This window comes from Carettochelys insculpta, chromosome 29 (assembly GCF_033958435.1).
Source record: "Carettochelys insculpta isolate YL-2023 chromosome 29, ASM3395843v1, whole genome shotgun sequence".
In the NCBI taxonomy this organism is placed as follows: domain Eukaryota; kingdom Metazoa; phylum Chordata; order Testudines; family Carettochelyidae; genus Carettochelys; species Carettochelys insculpta.
In genome coordinates, this window is record NC_134165.1 from 4,488,196 (window position 1) to 4,503,286 (window position 15,091).

Consider the following 15,091-nt stretch of genomic DNA (forward strand, 5'->3'; position numbering starts at 1 on the left):
TTTCTAGCACAAACTCTCTGTGTATGTTCACAAACAAAAAAAGCAGTCCTGCAGAACCTTAAGGACTAACAATATGTGCATGTGTGTGTCATTAGAAAACAAAATGATAAACAGCTATGATATGAGAGATGAAGGTCTCCCTTGTCTGAAGTGAAATGTAAGGGAACAGAAAGAACGTAATAGGGTGAACCATACCTTGAGCTACAGGTTTTTATTAATTCCATTGACACTTACAAAACTGCACTTCAGACCAAGTTCTGCTATGGTACCTGGGATATCACTCAAATGCGCTGGGGGCCAGGACACTCTGGATTGTTTTTTGGGTGGTTGAAATACAAGGTGCAATTCAAGCTACTCAAACTCATTTAACATAAGAATGGCCATACTGGGTCAGACCAAAGGTCCATCAAGCCCAGCATCCCATCTGCCGACGGTGGCCAATGCCAGGTGCCCCAGAGAAGGAGAACAGAAGACAAGTGATTTATCTCCTGCCATCCATCTCCTGCCCTTGTTATGAAGGCTAGGGCACCATACTTTATCCCTGGCTAATAGCCATTTATGGACCTGACCTGCAAAAATTTATCAAGCTCTTTTTTAAACCCTAATAGAGTCCTGGCCTTCACAGCCTCCTCGGGCAAGGAGTTCCACAGGTTGACTGTGCGCTGTGTGAAGAAAAATTTCCTTTTATTAGTTTTGAACCTACTACCCATCAATTTCATTTGGTGTCCCCTAGTTCTTGTATTATGGGAAAAGGTAAATAATTTTTCTATATTCACTTTCTCCACACCATTCATGATTTTATATACCTCTATCATATCGCCCCTCAATCGCCTTTTTTCCAAACTGAAAAGTCCCAGTCTCTCTAGCCTCTCCCCATATGGGACCCTTTCCAAGCCCCTAATCATCTTAGTCGCCCTTTTCTGAACCTTTTCTAATGCCAATAATTTAATCTCACCTGCCCCACATGTCGCCTCACTGATTGGCTTCCTGCTGCTGATGTGCTTTAAAAAATTGCTGTTAGTTTTTGAGCCTTTGGTTAGCTGTTTTTTAGTTTCTTTTACAGGCTTCCTAATTTTATTTTCGCACATCCTGTGCCAGAGTTCATACTTCTTTCAATTTTCCTCGCTAGGATTTAACTTCCACCTTTTAAGATGTGCCTTTTTGCCTCTAATTCTTTTACTTTGCCTTTTTTTTTTTGGCCATGGTGGCTTTTTTTGTTTGTTTTTTGTTTTCTTACTGTTTTTTTTTCTTCTTCATTTGGGATACACGTTTAGGTGATGCCTTAGGTTTTCTAGAAAGTTTCCATGAAGCTTGTCAAGATTGCACTTTTGGTGCTATCCCTTTAAATTTCTGTTTCCTTGACTCCCCCTCCCCCACTTTTCTTTTTGTGTGTGTGTGTGGGGGTGTTCCCCTTCCTGAATTTAAATGTTCCTCGGCTGTACGTCTGTGGCTTTCCTCCCTCTCCAGGGATGTTACATGCGATTACATTATGGGCACTATGACCAGCAGTCCTGCTATACTCATTTCTTGGGCTAGATGTGCTCCATTTAGGATTAAATCAAGATTAGTCTTTGCTTTTGTGGGTTCCAGCACCAGCTGCTCCAAGAAGCAGTGATTTAAGGTGTCAAGAAACTTTATCTCTGCATCCCATCCTGAGGTGACAGGTACCCAGTCAATATGGAGCAGGTTGAAATTCCCCCATTATTATTAAGTATTTCATTGTTATAGCTTCTGTGATAGACCTTTACCTGGAAGCTTCCGCAGCTTTCTAGAAGGACGGTATACTGGGTCCTATCTGGAGACCAGGGAGTGGGCGGGCACAGCCCACCCACAACTAAAAGGCCCCTCTTAAAGGAAGAGGGAACCCATTAAAAAAAAAAAAACATGGCCCCAACTGAGTGCGGGGGAGAACTAAAGAGAAAAACAGGGACGGGAGTGGGGTCAGAGGTTTAAAACAAGGGAACCAGAAGGGGACACCGAGCAGAGAACCCCGGACAGTGCCACTGCCCCTCGAAGGTGTCGAGAGAGCCAGTGGATGCCGCCCAAAGGAACTCTGCCCAGATTAGTGAGCGGAGGGAGGAGTGGAAATAGGCCCCACAGTCTCAGGCCTCCCCCCCAGCCAGCCTCCTCTCCCAGGAGTTATAAATGGCCACAGCCAGGAGGAGGCTGACGAGGAGGTCCCGCGACTTAGGGGGGCCACGGATGGGGTGTGCTAGAATGAGGAGGTGCGGGGAGAAGTGCAGCCAGAACCTCAGCAGGAGGTTCTGGAGGAGCCGGAAGAGGGGCTGCAACCTGATGCACTCAATATAAACGTGCGCCAGGGTCTCCCTCGTGCCACAAAAAAAGCAGGTGTCCGGAAGGTGGGTGAACTGCGCCAGGTACATGCCCGTGCTTACCGCCCCATGCAGGATTCTCCAGCTGATGTCCCCGGCGGGCTGCGGGACCAGGGTAGAATAAAAGGTGGCCCACCGGGGCTCCCCACCCTCCGAAGGTGGTAGAAGGTCCCTCCACTTGTGGTCTGGGTGGGACATGAGGGTGGGATAGTGGAACGTGTGAAGCACGAGCGTGTACAGATGACGTCTGGGCGCAGTTTGAAAGGGGACCGGCTGCAAGGTGTGCAGCTGGCTGGGATGATGCGGGGGAGGGGGGTGGGAAGGCTCCCGGAGCCGGGGGCCCATGGAGAGATCCAGAGGGCCAGGAGTGAAGTGGGGGGCAGGGTACACCCTCTTACAGGACCCAGCGTAGGTAGACATGAGCAGCGGGTGGCAAGGCGGCCTTCACCTCCTCGAGTACGCGCTGGGAGAATGTAGGGTGGAGAGCCCCATGCGCTGGGTGAGCGCCAGGGCCTCCATCCAGTGTCCCCAGTTGTAGTCCAGGAGGTCTCCGACCCTGGTGATTCCACCGAGGACCAGCCTCTAGCACACCGTGAGGGACTCCGCCGCCTGCACACGGAGGTAGGGGTTGTGTAGCAGGGGCTCCACGAGGAGGTCTTCCCCCATGGTAGCCCCTAAAGACCTGGAGACCGCAATCAGCCGCCAGGTGTGGAGGAGGTCCTGGTGGAAGGCTGGCAGCTCCAAGAGGTCTCGCGAATGGCCTCTCAAAGGCAAATAAAGGAGCTGCCGGTCATATCGGAGTCCTCAGAAGTGACGGAGGAAAGCGTGCGCCAGTGTGCTCCACGCCAGACTATCTGCACTATTGCTGTTAAGGGCTACATCTACACGTGCAGCCAACATCGAAATAGTCTATTTCGATGAATAACGTCTACACGTCCTCCAGGGCCAGCAACGTCGATGTTCAACTTCGACGTTGCTCAGCCCAACATCGAAATAGGCGCAGCGAGGGAACGTCTACACGTCAAAGTAGCACACATCGAAATAGGGATGCCAGGCACAGCTGCAGACAGGGTCACAGGGCGGACTCAACAGCCAGCCGCTCCCTTAAAGGGCCCCTCCCAGACACAGTTGCACTAAACAACACAAGATACACAGAGCTGACAACTGGTTGCAGACCCTGTGCCTGCAGCATAGATCCCCAGCTGCCGCAGAAGCAGCCAGAAGCCCTGGGCTAAGGGCTGCTGCCCACGGTGACCATAGAGCCCCGCAGGGGCTGGAGAGAGAGCATCTCTCAACCCCCCAGCTGATGGCCGCCATGGAGGACCCAGCAATTTCGACGTTGCGGGACGCGGATCGTCTACACGGTCCCTACTTCGATGTTGAACGTCGAAGTAGGGCGCTATTCCTATCTCCTCATGAGGTTAGCGACTTCGACGTCTCGCCGCCTAACGTCGAAGTTAACTTCAAAATAGCGCCCGACGCGTGTAGACGCGATGGGCGCTATTTCGAAGTTGGTGCCGCTACTTCGAAGTAGCGTGCACGTGTAGACGCAGCTAAGGAGTCCCTGCAGGGCCTGGACATGGAAGACATGGACCTGAGTGCGTAGGCAGGTCAGGCCCTGCCCTCCCTCCCCCGGGGGGAGATGGAAAACCCCTGCAGGGACCCAGTGCAGTCCTGGCCAAAAGAACTTCAGAACTACCTTCTGGAGGTGGGCCAGGAAACCGGGGGGTGGGACAAGGGTGTTGAGATGGTGCCAGAGCATGGACAGGACTAGCTGGTTAAGCACCAGCGCTCTCCCTCAGAGGGAGGGACACTGGAGCAGCCCCATCCACCTCCGCAACCGCTCAGCCACCCTGTCCTCTAAACCCTGCCAGTTTTCTGGCGGAGAGGGATGCGTGGCAGATAGAAAGATGCCTAGATAGGACACTGGACCCACGCTTCACCGAATGGCCTGAAGCGCGGGTGGGAGGCGGCCTGCCTGCTATCCAGTCCCGACCACCAGGTCAGAGCTCTTGACCCAACTGACCCGGGCAGAGGAGGCTGCCGAGTAAATGGCTTGGCAGGCCTCCAACCGCGCCAGGTCTCCCGGGTCCTGAACCACGAGAAGCATGTCGTCGGCGTATGCCAACAGGACCAGCCGCAGCCTCGGCTCCCAAAGCACCAGTCCTGCCAACCTTCGATGAAGGAGACAGAGAAAGGGCTCCATGACCAGGGCATAGAGCTGTCCTGAGGGCAGGCAGCCTTGTCGTACTCCCCGTCCGAAGCTGACTGGAGTGGTCAGGGTCCAGTTGAGCTTAACCATGCACTCCGAGGCAGCGTACAGCACCCAGAGAAACCCGACAAAGCGGGGCCAAATGCCCGCAGGGCGCCCAGGAGATACCCGTGGTCCACCCTGTCGAACGCCTTCTCTTGGTCCAAGGACAGGAGGGCGAACGACAGACCATCCTTACACCTGAGCTCCAAGAGATCCCGGACCAGATAGAGGTTGTCAAAGATGGTGCGGCCCAGGACGGCGTAGGTCTGGTTGGGGTGGACCACATCCCGCAGCACAGACCCCAAGCAACGGGAGACAGCTTTGGCGATTATCTTGTAGTCCGTGCTGAGAAGCGAGATGGGGCGCCAGTTCCGAAGGTCACAGGGGTCCCCCTTTTTGGGCAGCAGGGTGAGGATGGCCCGCCTGCACGACAGGGGGAGGACCCTGCTTTGCAAGGATTCGGCCCAGACGCTGAGCAGGTCTGGGCCGAGGACGTCCCAAAACACGCAGTAGAACTCCACAGTCAGCCCGTCCATGCCCGGGGGTTTATTGGTGGGCATGAGACGGAGGGCTTCCGAGAGCTCAGCCAGAGTGAGTGGAAGCTCTAGCCAGTCCCAGTCGCCCGTGCTGACCGAAGGGAGTTGGTCCCAAAGCACTCTGCAATCATCGGCATCGATCGGATCTGGGGAGAAAAGGGTGGCGTAGAAGGCACGAGCCCTCTCGTGCATCTCCGCCGGATCCGTAAGAGGGGTGCCATCCTCCGCAAGGAGGCAGAGGATATGTTTCTTGGCACCCCTCATTTTCTCCAGGGCATAGAAGAAGCGGGAGCCACGGTCCATCTCCTGGAGGAGCTGGATCAGCAACCTCACAAAGGCCCCCTGTGCCTGAAGGGTGTCGAGGGCCCTGAGCTCATCCCACTTCTCCCGGTACGTGCCGCAGAGGGATGGATCCCCGGGGCTGGTGGCTAGGTGCCTCTCCAGCTCAAGAACCTCCCACTCCAACTGTCCTATCAACGCACCCCGCCACCGGCTGGCCCCCCGGGCATAGTCACGGCAGAAGAGCCACGTGCGCTCCTTTCCCAGATCCCACAACCGCCGTGCCGAGGGAAAGGTGTGCTGTTGCCCACGCCAGGCCAGCCAGAACTCCTGGAAGGACGCCACAAAGCCCACATCCTCCAGCAGGCTGTTAGTAAAATGCCACTAGGCCAACCTCCACTTCCCCAGTGAAAGGGAAGCCTTCATGGCCACCAGGTGGTGGTCCGAGAAGGGGGCCAGCCGCACGCTGGAGGAGTGGGCCCGAGAGAGATGTTTCTGGGAGAAGTAGATGCAATCCAACAGAGAGTGTATGGATTTGTGGCCCACCACCCGGACATAGGTAAAGACGGTGTCCTCATCCAGGTGGTGGCTGTGCCAGACATCCACCAGGGAGTGATGATTGATGAGCTCCCTGAGGACGTCCGCAGAGGCCTGGCACTGCTCGGTCCCCATACGGTCCCGCTCCTCAAGGATGCAGTTGAAATCCCCACCGAGGACCAGGCACTCACGAGGATTGATGGAGTTGAGCAAGGCCGCCGCCTGCTGGAAGAAGGAAGTTCTCTCCGGGCCAGATGTTGGGGCGTAGACTTTGACGAGGTGGAGGGGCAGCCCCTCCACCCATACCCGGAGATACAGCAGGCAGCCTGGCACAACCTTGACGCTCCCCAGCACCTCGGGCTGCAGGTCTGGGGAGAACAGGGTCGCTACCCCGGCCCGATGGGCCGAGAGGTGACTAAGATGGACCCCATCTCCCCACCTCAGCTGCCAGCTGGCTTCAGCGGCCAGAGTAGTGTGGGTCTCCTGGAGGAAGGTGACCGAGTACCCCCCCACAGAGGAAGGAGAGCACCCAGCACCTGCAGAGACCTGACCCGCAGACCCTGATGTTCAAGGTGGCAAAGATGATCAGTGGCATTTAGAGGGCTGGGGAGGATCCTTGCCGGAGGGAACGCCAGCGGTCCCCATGGGGCTGCGCAGCAAGCCGTGGCCAACGCCAAAGGTGATTAGGGCGTCACGGAAGCCACGGGCCCATTGGTAGGCTGTGGTGTCCCTCCTCCCGGTCCCCTTGCCCTCCTTTAGAAGGGCCCTCACAGACTCACGGATGAGATGGAAATCACCCCAGCACTGGAGGGCGAGAGCTACTTTGTTCTTGAAGCCGCGAACATCCTCCAAGAACCCGCGCATCTCGTCCGCCGGTGGATGGGGTGCCAAGGGCTTGGGGTCCTGAGTGCCCCTTGGCCTCATATCCTTTTGGGTCCCGCGGCCAGCAGGGAAGGTCAGGCAGTGGCTGGGGCTTGGTTTTGGGAGGATTAGGGGTGGTGGAGGAAAAGCAGCCCCAGAGGTGCTGGGAGAGGGCAAGATAAAGGGGGTCTCCTGAGGGATTGAGGCCTCGGGGGCAGTTATGAGCAGACGAGGGTCAAGGGGAGCTGCAGGAAGAATGGGGATGGGGGCAAGAGTGATGGATGTATTGGGGGGAGGGCGAGGGTTGTGGAGAGAAGGGGAAGGTGGAGGGAGAGAAGGTGGTGGAGGGAGAGGAGGAGGGGGAGGGTCCAGAGGGGGTTGGGATGCAGGTTTCGGGGCAGAACTTTGACTGGAAGAAGGGGTGGAAGTGGGGGCAGGAGGGGGGGCTAAAGTGGGAGTATGAATAAGAGGGGAGTCGGGAGGGGGGGCTTTTCCAGGTGGCAAGAGAGGAAGGGGGGTTAAAGGCAAGGTGCCAGGGCGTCTAACAGTGGACACCAGTGAGGTGGAAGGGTCGGCATTGGGGTTTTCTTTACGGGGGGGCAGGCAGGGTACAGGGAGAACACAAATGCTTTCGGGGTATCCAGGGGCACAACAGTTGCAGCTGGGAAGTGGTCCTTAGCTGGGGTGGGGGGGCAGTGTAGCCAGACAGCCAGCCCCCTCTCAGACCAGCATTGCTGGGAACACAAGGGAGCCAAAACAACAGGGCACTTAACATAAATTCCAGCACAGCCTTTGAAGCTGTGAGAAGCACAGGTGTGCTGCTGCAATGTGCCTCTGGGAACATATACAACGATTAGGCTCACAGCAGACAGAGAAGCTGTGACAGACATGGCTCTTAGCCCCTACTAAATAACGTGATGCACACACACCCACATCCTAGGTGGGAAAATATTTACCCTAATAAAAGAATGTCCAGTAGTCGAAACTTATTGTTTCTCTCCCTTGCAAGTGTAAACTACTCTTGCGAGAGCTGGCGTCACCCAGACAGACCAGCCCCAATTTGGCATAAGAAAGGAGAAAGAGAATAAAGGAGTACAGAGGTATAAGTATGGGACCTACAGCACCATGATTTTTGAGTGCTTTTCACTATCTATCTGCTGGTCAGATAAGTGACAGCCTCCCAAGGCTTCTGCAGCTAAGAGGGTCCCTGAGCCTTGTCCCTTATTCGTCTTTCCGCGGAATTGAGTGACCGATCCTGGCTTGGCACCGCTGGAATCGAGAGATGCAAGGAGGGTAAGAAGCACCCACACCTGATCTCCTATCTTTAGTGTACACATATTTTGACATAGAGCTCTATACTTTGTTTTCTTTCTTTGGGATTGTGGCTTCAGCTTTGTAACTTGTTTGTGTGTATGTAACATCTATACATTTAAATAAGTAGGCACTAGCAATTTTGTAACCACATGATTAGAATCTAGTTTAATAAATTTTGGTAACCATTTGTGCATAAGCCTGACTTGTTTCTCTGGTGTACTGTAAAGCAGCCAACACAATTAAAGAACCTCAGCCGTTTTGGCTATAAAGCCTGGCCATTAGGTGAGAGTACTAAGAGCCTAGCGTTGAGTTGTGCCGCCTCCACGGGGCAAACTCTTGGGGCGCCTGTCAGTCAATCCTGACTGCCCACTGCGAAGGAGCTCTGAGCTCTAGCAGTTAAAGTCACGGATGGTATAAAACGGGCATAGCTGGCACCTCACCAAACATCCTTGGCCATCGGCTAACAGGCAGTTGCACCCTGTGATGACCCGGAGCAAGAAGGAATAACTGCTGTGGGATCACTGGCAGGTGGGGGAAGTGAAGGCAAGGGGGGCAGCTGGCCCGCAGGCTTCCAGCAGCAGGCTGTCCACGTCCAAGGCAGCCGGGGTCAGACCTAGGGCCTCTACCTGCTGCGAGAGAAGGGCGAGGCTGAGGCTCACCTCCTCCGGGAGCCCCCCGACAGTGGTCTGGGCAGCTGCCGAAGGGGTGTCGGAGGAGGGCGCGGGCTCAGGGCTAACGGCCTCCACCGTCTTGGGCTTCGGTGCAGGAGGAACGATGTCCTCCATTGCTTCCACGGCAGCCGCGGTCACCCCCGGCTTATGGTTTATGGCTGGGGGTCCAGCGGGTGGATCGGGGCTGGCAGCTCCCTTTAGCGCCTTGCGCGGCACATCCAACCCATCCTCCGACAGGGTGGAGTGCCGGGCGTGCGCACTTCTTTTTGTGCGCTTCCCCCTCACCAGCACACAGTCCCCTGAAGAGGAGGGCTGGGCAGTGGAGGAGGAAGGGCCAGGGGATAGAGGCAGTGAGGAGGGAGGGAAGGAAAAAGAGGGCGGGACGGCGAGGGAAAGCTATGGCCTGCCCTGGGGTGGGCCCTGACCAGGTCCTGCCACCGGCCCTGCCTCCCTCTCCTCCATGGACCCGGCTGTTCTGCCCGCTCGGGCGCTGGCGCCTGCTTCTTCCTGCCCAGCACCACCCAGTCGGGCGCCCTCCAATGCCCGAGCAGCAATGGATCCGTCCAGGTCGAGAGCAGGAGGGGTGGTCCCAGGGCCCGTTGCGGTCGGGGCACCACCAGTCTCATGGCCGGTGCCCCCCAGGTCGGACGAGGTCCCGGGCTCCTCTCTTTTGTGCCGGGCCAGGGGGCAATCCGTCTGGACATGCCCCGCCGCCCGACACGTGAAGCACCGGGCCTCCCCCAGAATGTAATAAACCTGGTACTGGACCCCTGGATGAGGCACCAGTATAGTCTCCTCCTGGGCCACCGCATCCTGTGCTGCCGCTGGCGGCAGTTGGATTCGTGCCTGCCAGTGGAAGGAGAGCACGTGCCGTAGGGCAGGGTCTTTGCAGCCTACAGGGAGGGGACTCAGGACCGACAAGGGCCGGCCCAGGGAGGTGAGGAAAGGCAGAAGGGCGGAATTGGGAAGGAAGGGAGGGACGGAGGAGAAAACCACCCACACGCCCAGGTCCTTGAGCAGCTCCAGGGGCATGTGGACACCCCCAACTGCTAAGCCCCTCTCCACCGCCTCCTGCGCGGCGGCCTCCGATGCCAGGAAGAAGACGATCTTCCCAAACATTAGAGGGGCCGCCACCATGGCTGCGGGCCCCACCACCCACGCCAGCGCCCGCAAGTAGGTCTCAGCGTGGGGCAAGGCTGACACCATGAGGCAACGGACCCCGTGCCTCCTGGTGAGGGCAGGGAAGGGGCCGCGACCGTCGGGGATGGTATTCTGAGCGGGGGCAGAAGGAGCAGGGTGCGAGGCAGCTGCCGCCTCCCGGGCGTACGACCTGGGGGCCGGGGGATCCGAGCCCTCACGATCAGTGGCGGGAGCGGGGGGGTGGGAAGGAGGGGCTGCAGCAGGTGCATCGGCAGCTGGGGTGGAGGGCCCGGCCACGGGAGGTTTGGCCTTCCGGGTGGGGCTCTTGCCCTTTTTGGTCCCCTGGCCCTTCCTGCCTTTTCGGGGTGGGGGTGGATTTGGGGCAGGATCGCTGGAGGAGGATGCCGCGGCGGGGGCAGCAGGAGCCCACGCCCGCGCCCTCAACCATCGCAGGGTTCCCAGCAGCCATGGACGAGTCAGCCGCCATTGCAGAGGTGGAAGGAGTAATGATGGAGGGGGAGGACGGGAGACGGGCATCTACGGACAACTCCTCAGGGGACGGGGAGGCCATTTTGTAGGGTATAAGGGTTAGTGAAAAAATGGGGGCGGGTCCTTTAACTAGCCGGGGAGGTGAGAAGGGAAAAGGCTGAGGACCTGGACAGGCAGGGGTGGGGCAGGAGCAGAGAGGGAGGACGGTAAAAAAAACAAAGGAAAGGGAACACAAAAAAGTCCGCAACTCCCAGCACAAGATGATAAGATGGCTCCTGCTTCTGCACTGGGATGTGGGGGGAATTCAAGATGTATAGATGTGTGTGGGGGGAGGTGAGTGCGAGGAAAGGGAAGGGGTTCAGGCCCCTAACAAAAAAACAAAAGGGGGGGGGATTCGCGGGCACAAAGGGGAGGGAGAAGAGGGGGAAGAAAGGGGGTGGCAGAGCCAACCAGAAAGAGGGGGGCAGGGGGTATAAAGGGAGGGATGTGCCCATGGGTGCCCATGGGTGGGCCCACAGCAGCTGTTGCAGAGTCTCACAGAAACAGGGGGAGGAGGAAGGGGCAGATAGTTAGGGTGGGGCCCAGATGGAGAGGGCCCCAGTGGCAGCTGGGTGGTGGTGGGGGGGGCAGCAAAGGAGGCAGTGGCTGCAGGGGTGGGGCAGGGACCACACCCGAACACCCCACCCCCAGCTATGCAGCCACCCCTCTGGAGCCCCGGTGGAGAGGGGCCCCACCTAAACTCACCCCCCACCCCCAGCCACTCCACAGCAAGCTATGGAGGGAAAGCCGGGCCACCGCCCAAGAAAGCCCCTTACCTCCTCCGAAGCAGCGAGGATGCAGCAGCCAGTAGATGGAAAGAGTGGGCCCAAATGGAGGGCCTGAAAACTCCCCCCCAGAGGATGGAAAAAAGAGGGGGGAGGATACCCCCTTCCCTGCCAAGAGGCAGGGCAGCAAGAGTCCCCCACACACCACCCACCCAGCAGCTCCAGAGGGAAACTAGCCAGGAAGGGTGGAGTGGGGGGAGGAAGAAGCAACCTGCCCAAGGCAGGGAAGAGAAGCTGGCCCAAGAGAGGGGCCAAAAGACAACCCCAGAGGGGGCTGAAGCAGCCAAAGGCTGCCTGTCCCCCAACACCTCCCCTCCCAATCGCGGGGCTCCCCAGGTGGGATCCCCGCAGCCTGGAGGACAGAGCGTTCCTGTTCCCTGCCTAGGCCCAGGCCCTCATTGGTCAGATGGGCCCAGTGCTCCCTATACAAGGCTCCCCGTCTGGTAGTGGGGGAAGGTTTTGGGAGGTGCTCCAGGGGAGCAAAGCAGGAGCAGAGTGAGAAGTACCACGGGGAAGTGGTGGGCGAAGTGGCCCAGGGTGAGGCTACTACTTTGGGGCAGAGGTGAAGGCCCTGCCGGTTGCCTGTTGTTCTCGTAGGGACCCTGGGCTGGAGTCCAGGGTAGAGGGTGGGTCTGGACTCTCTCCACCCTTCCCCAGAGGGATCACTCTACTGGTGCAGGCACAGGCCTGCAAGGGGACTGGTATTATTTTCCCCATACTGGTCCTGCCTATGATAAGGGTGGCTTGCTAAGCGGAGACCCCTGCCTGTGGAAGGGCCTGGGCAAAAAGGGGGGCTCTGTGAGTCTCTGAGGCAGCACAGATCCGCCAGGAAGCGCAGGGACCCACAGGGGCTGACAAGGGACTTTGTCACACTTCTCTGACCTTCCTGAACTTTTCATAGTCACTATCACCATGCTGGTCAAAACAAAAAGCAGTCAAGTAGCACTTTAAAGACTAGCAAACTGGTTTATTAGGTGAGCTTTCGTGGGACAGACCCACTTCTTCAGAGCATAGCCAGACCAGAACAGACTCAATATTTAAGGCACAGAGAACCAAAAACAGTAAGCAAGGAGGACAAATCAGAAAAAGATAATCAAGGTGAGCAAATCAGAGAGTGGAGGGGTGGGGGGAAAGGTCAAGAATTAGACTGAGCCAAGTATGCAGACGAGCCCCTATAGTGACTCAGAAGGTTCCCATCACGATTTAAACCATGTGTTAATGTGCCGAATTTGAATATAAAAGCCAGCTCAGCTGTTTCCCTTTCCAAAACGGTGCGATAATTCCTTTTCAGTAACACACATACCTTTAGGTCATTGACAGAATGTCCCATTCCATTAAAATGTTGACTAACTGGTTTGTGGATCTGGAGTGTTTTGATGTCTGTTTTGTGCCCATTGACCCTTTGTCTAAGGGAGTTAGAAGTCTGTCCAATATACAAAGCATCTGGACATTGTTGGCACATGATGGCATATATGATGTTAGTAGAGGAGCATGAGAAAGTGCCCGTGATTCTGTGAGTAACCTGGTTAGGTCCAGTGATGGTATTTCCAGAGAAGATATGTGGACAAAGCTGGCAGCAGGCTTTGTTGCAGGGAAAGGTTCCAGGACTGGAATTCCTGGGGTATAGACTGTGTCTGTTAGTGAGGATCCTCATGAGGTTGGGAGGTTGTCTGTAGGAGAAAACAGGCATGTCACCCAGGGCCTTCTGGAGTGTAGCATCCTGATTAAGAATAGGTTGTAGGTCTTTAATAATTCGTTGCAGTGGTCTGAGTTGGGGGCTGTAAGTGATGACCAGTGGTGTTCTGTTCTTGGCTTTTTTGGGCCGATCTTGGAGTAGCTGGTCTCTGGGTATTCGTCTGGCCCTGTCAATTTGTATTTTGTACTTCTCCTGGTGGGTAGTTCAGGTTTATGAATATTTGGTAAAGTTCTTGTAGTTTTTGGTCTCTGTCAGTTGGATCAGAGCAAATGCGATTGTACCTAAGAGCTTGGTACAATTGCATTTGCTCTGATCCAACTGACAGAGACCAAAAACTACAAGAACTTTACCAAATATTCATAAACCTGAATTACCCACCAGGAGAAGTAAAAAAACAAATCGACAGGGCCAGACGAATACCCAGAGACCAGCTACTCCAAGATCGGCCCAAAAAAGCCAAGAACAGAACACCACTGGTCATCACCTACAGCCCCCAACTCAGACCACTGCAACGAATTATTAAAGACCTACAACCTATCCTTAATCAGGATGCCACACTCCAGAAGGCCCTGGGTGACATGCCTGTTCTCTCCTACAGACAACCTCCCATCCTCATGAGGATCCTCACTAACAGACACAGTCTATACCCCAGGAATTCCAGTCCTGGAATCTTTCCCTGCAACAAAGCCCGCTGCCAGCTTTGTCCACATATCTTCTCTGGAAATACCATCACTGGACCTAACCAGGTTACTCATAGAATCACGGGCACTTTCTCTTGCTCCTCTACTAACATCATATATGCCATCATGTGCCAACAATGTCCAGATGCTTTGTATATTGGACAGACTTCTAATTCCCTTAAACAAAGCGTCAATGGGCACAAAACAGACATCAAAACACTCCAGATCCACAAACCAGTCAGTCAACATTTTAATGGAATGGGACATTCTGTCAATGACCTAAAGGTATGTGTGTTACTGAAAAGGAATTATCACACTGTTTTGGAAAGGGAAACAGCCAAGCTGGCTTTTATATTCAAATTCAGCACATTAATACATGGTTTAAATCGTGATGGGAACTTTCTGAGTCACTATAGGGGCTTGTCTGCATACTTGGCTCATTCTAATTCTTGATCTTCCCCCCCACCCCTCCACTCTCTGATTTGCTCACCTTGATTATCTTTTTCTGATTTATCCTCCTTGCTTCCTGTTTTTGGTTCTCTGGGCCTTAAATATTGAGTCTGTTCTGGTCTGGCTATGGTCTGAAGAAGTAGGTCTGTCCCATGAAAGTTCACCTAATAAACCATTTTGCTAGTCTTTAAAGTGCTACTTGACTGCTTTTTGTTTTGATACTGTATAGACTAGCATGGCTTCCTCTCTGTTACTATTCAACATGCTGGTCAAGTGATCAATAATATATCTCTACTTCTATATTCTTATTTGAGCATGGAATTACTATCTATAATAATCATTTAAGATTTTTACTTAATTTACCTCTTCTCTTTCTTTCACATATTGTGCTATTCCCCTGCCAGCATAATCTATTCGTTTCTTCTGTTATATTTTCACTTTAGTATTACTTTGTTCCGTTGATTATCCTCATTCCACCAAGTCCTGTCATCCGTATTAGATCTTTATCCTCTTTTAATACGAGGCACTCTAGCTCACCCATTCTCTTTCATTTGACTCTGTCTCATCACATCCTACCCATATTTTATTATCTTCTATATTTTCCTCCGTACTGGGATATGAAGAATTTCCATTTATAGACCCTCACTCCCAACATGGACCCTGGACTCCTGGTTCCTTTCTCTGTCTCTGATCCTTGGCACTGGCATTTGGTCTCTGCCTCCAACCCTCAGATCCAGCTCTTGGCTACCAGATCCTGCTCAGCCCACTAGATCCAACTTCCCATGTCCCACTCTCTGACACCATTGAGCATGGGTAGTCATTAGCCACCTATTTCATCTCCTCGGTAGGAGACAGCAGCTGTGTTACACTATTACTACAGAACCTCTATGAACAGAGCTGACATTCTGTCTGCATCTTCAAAGCGGTAGCTGCAGACGAGGGCTGAGACTTAGATAGCACCATCTCACGGATAAGTTGCAACACTGTGATCTGGATAAAGATCTGCTTTCCTGTTTTTCTTGTTAAA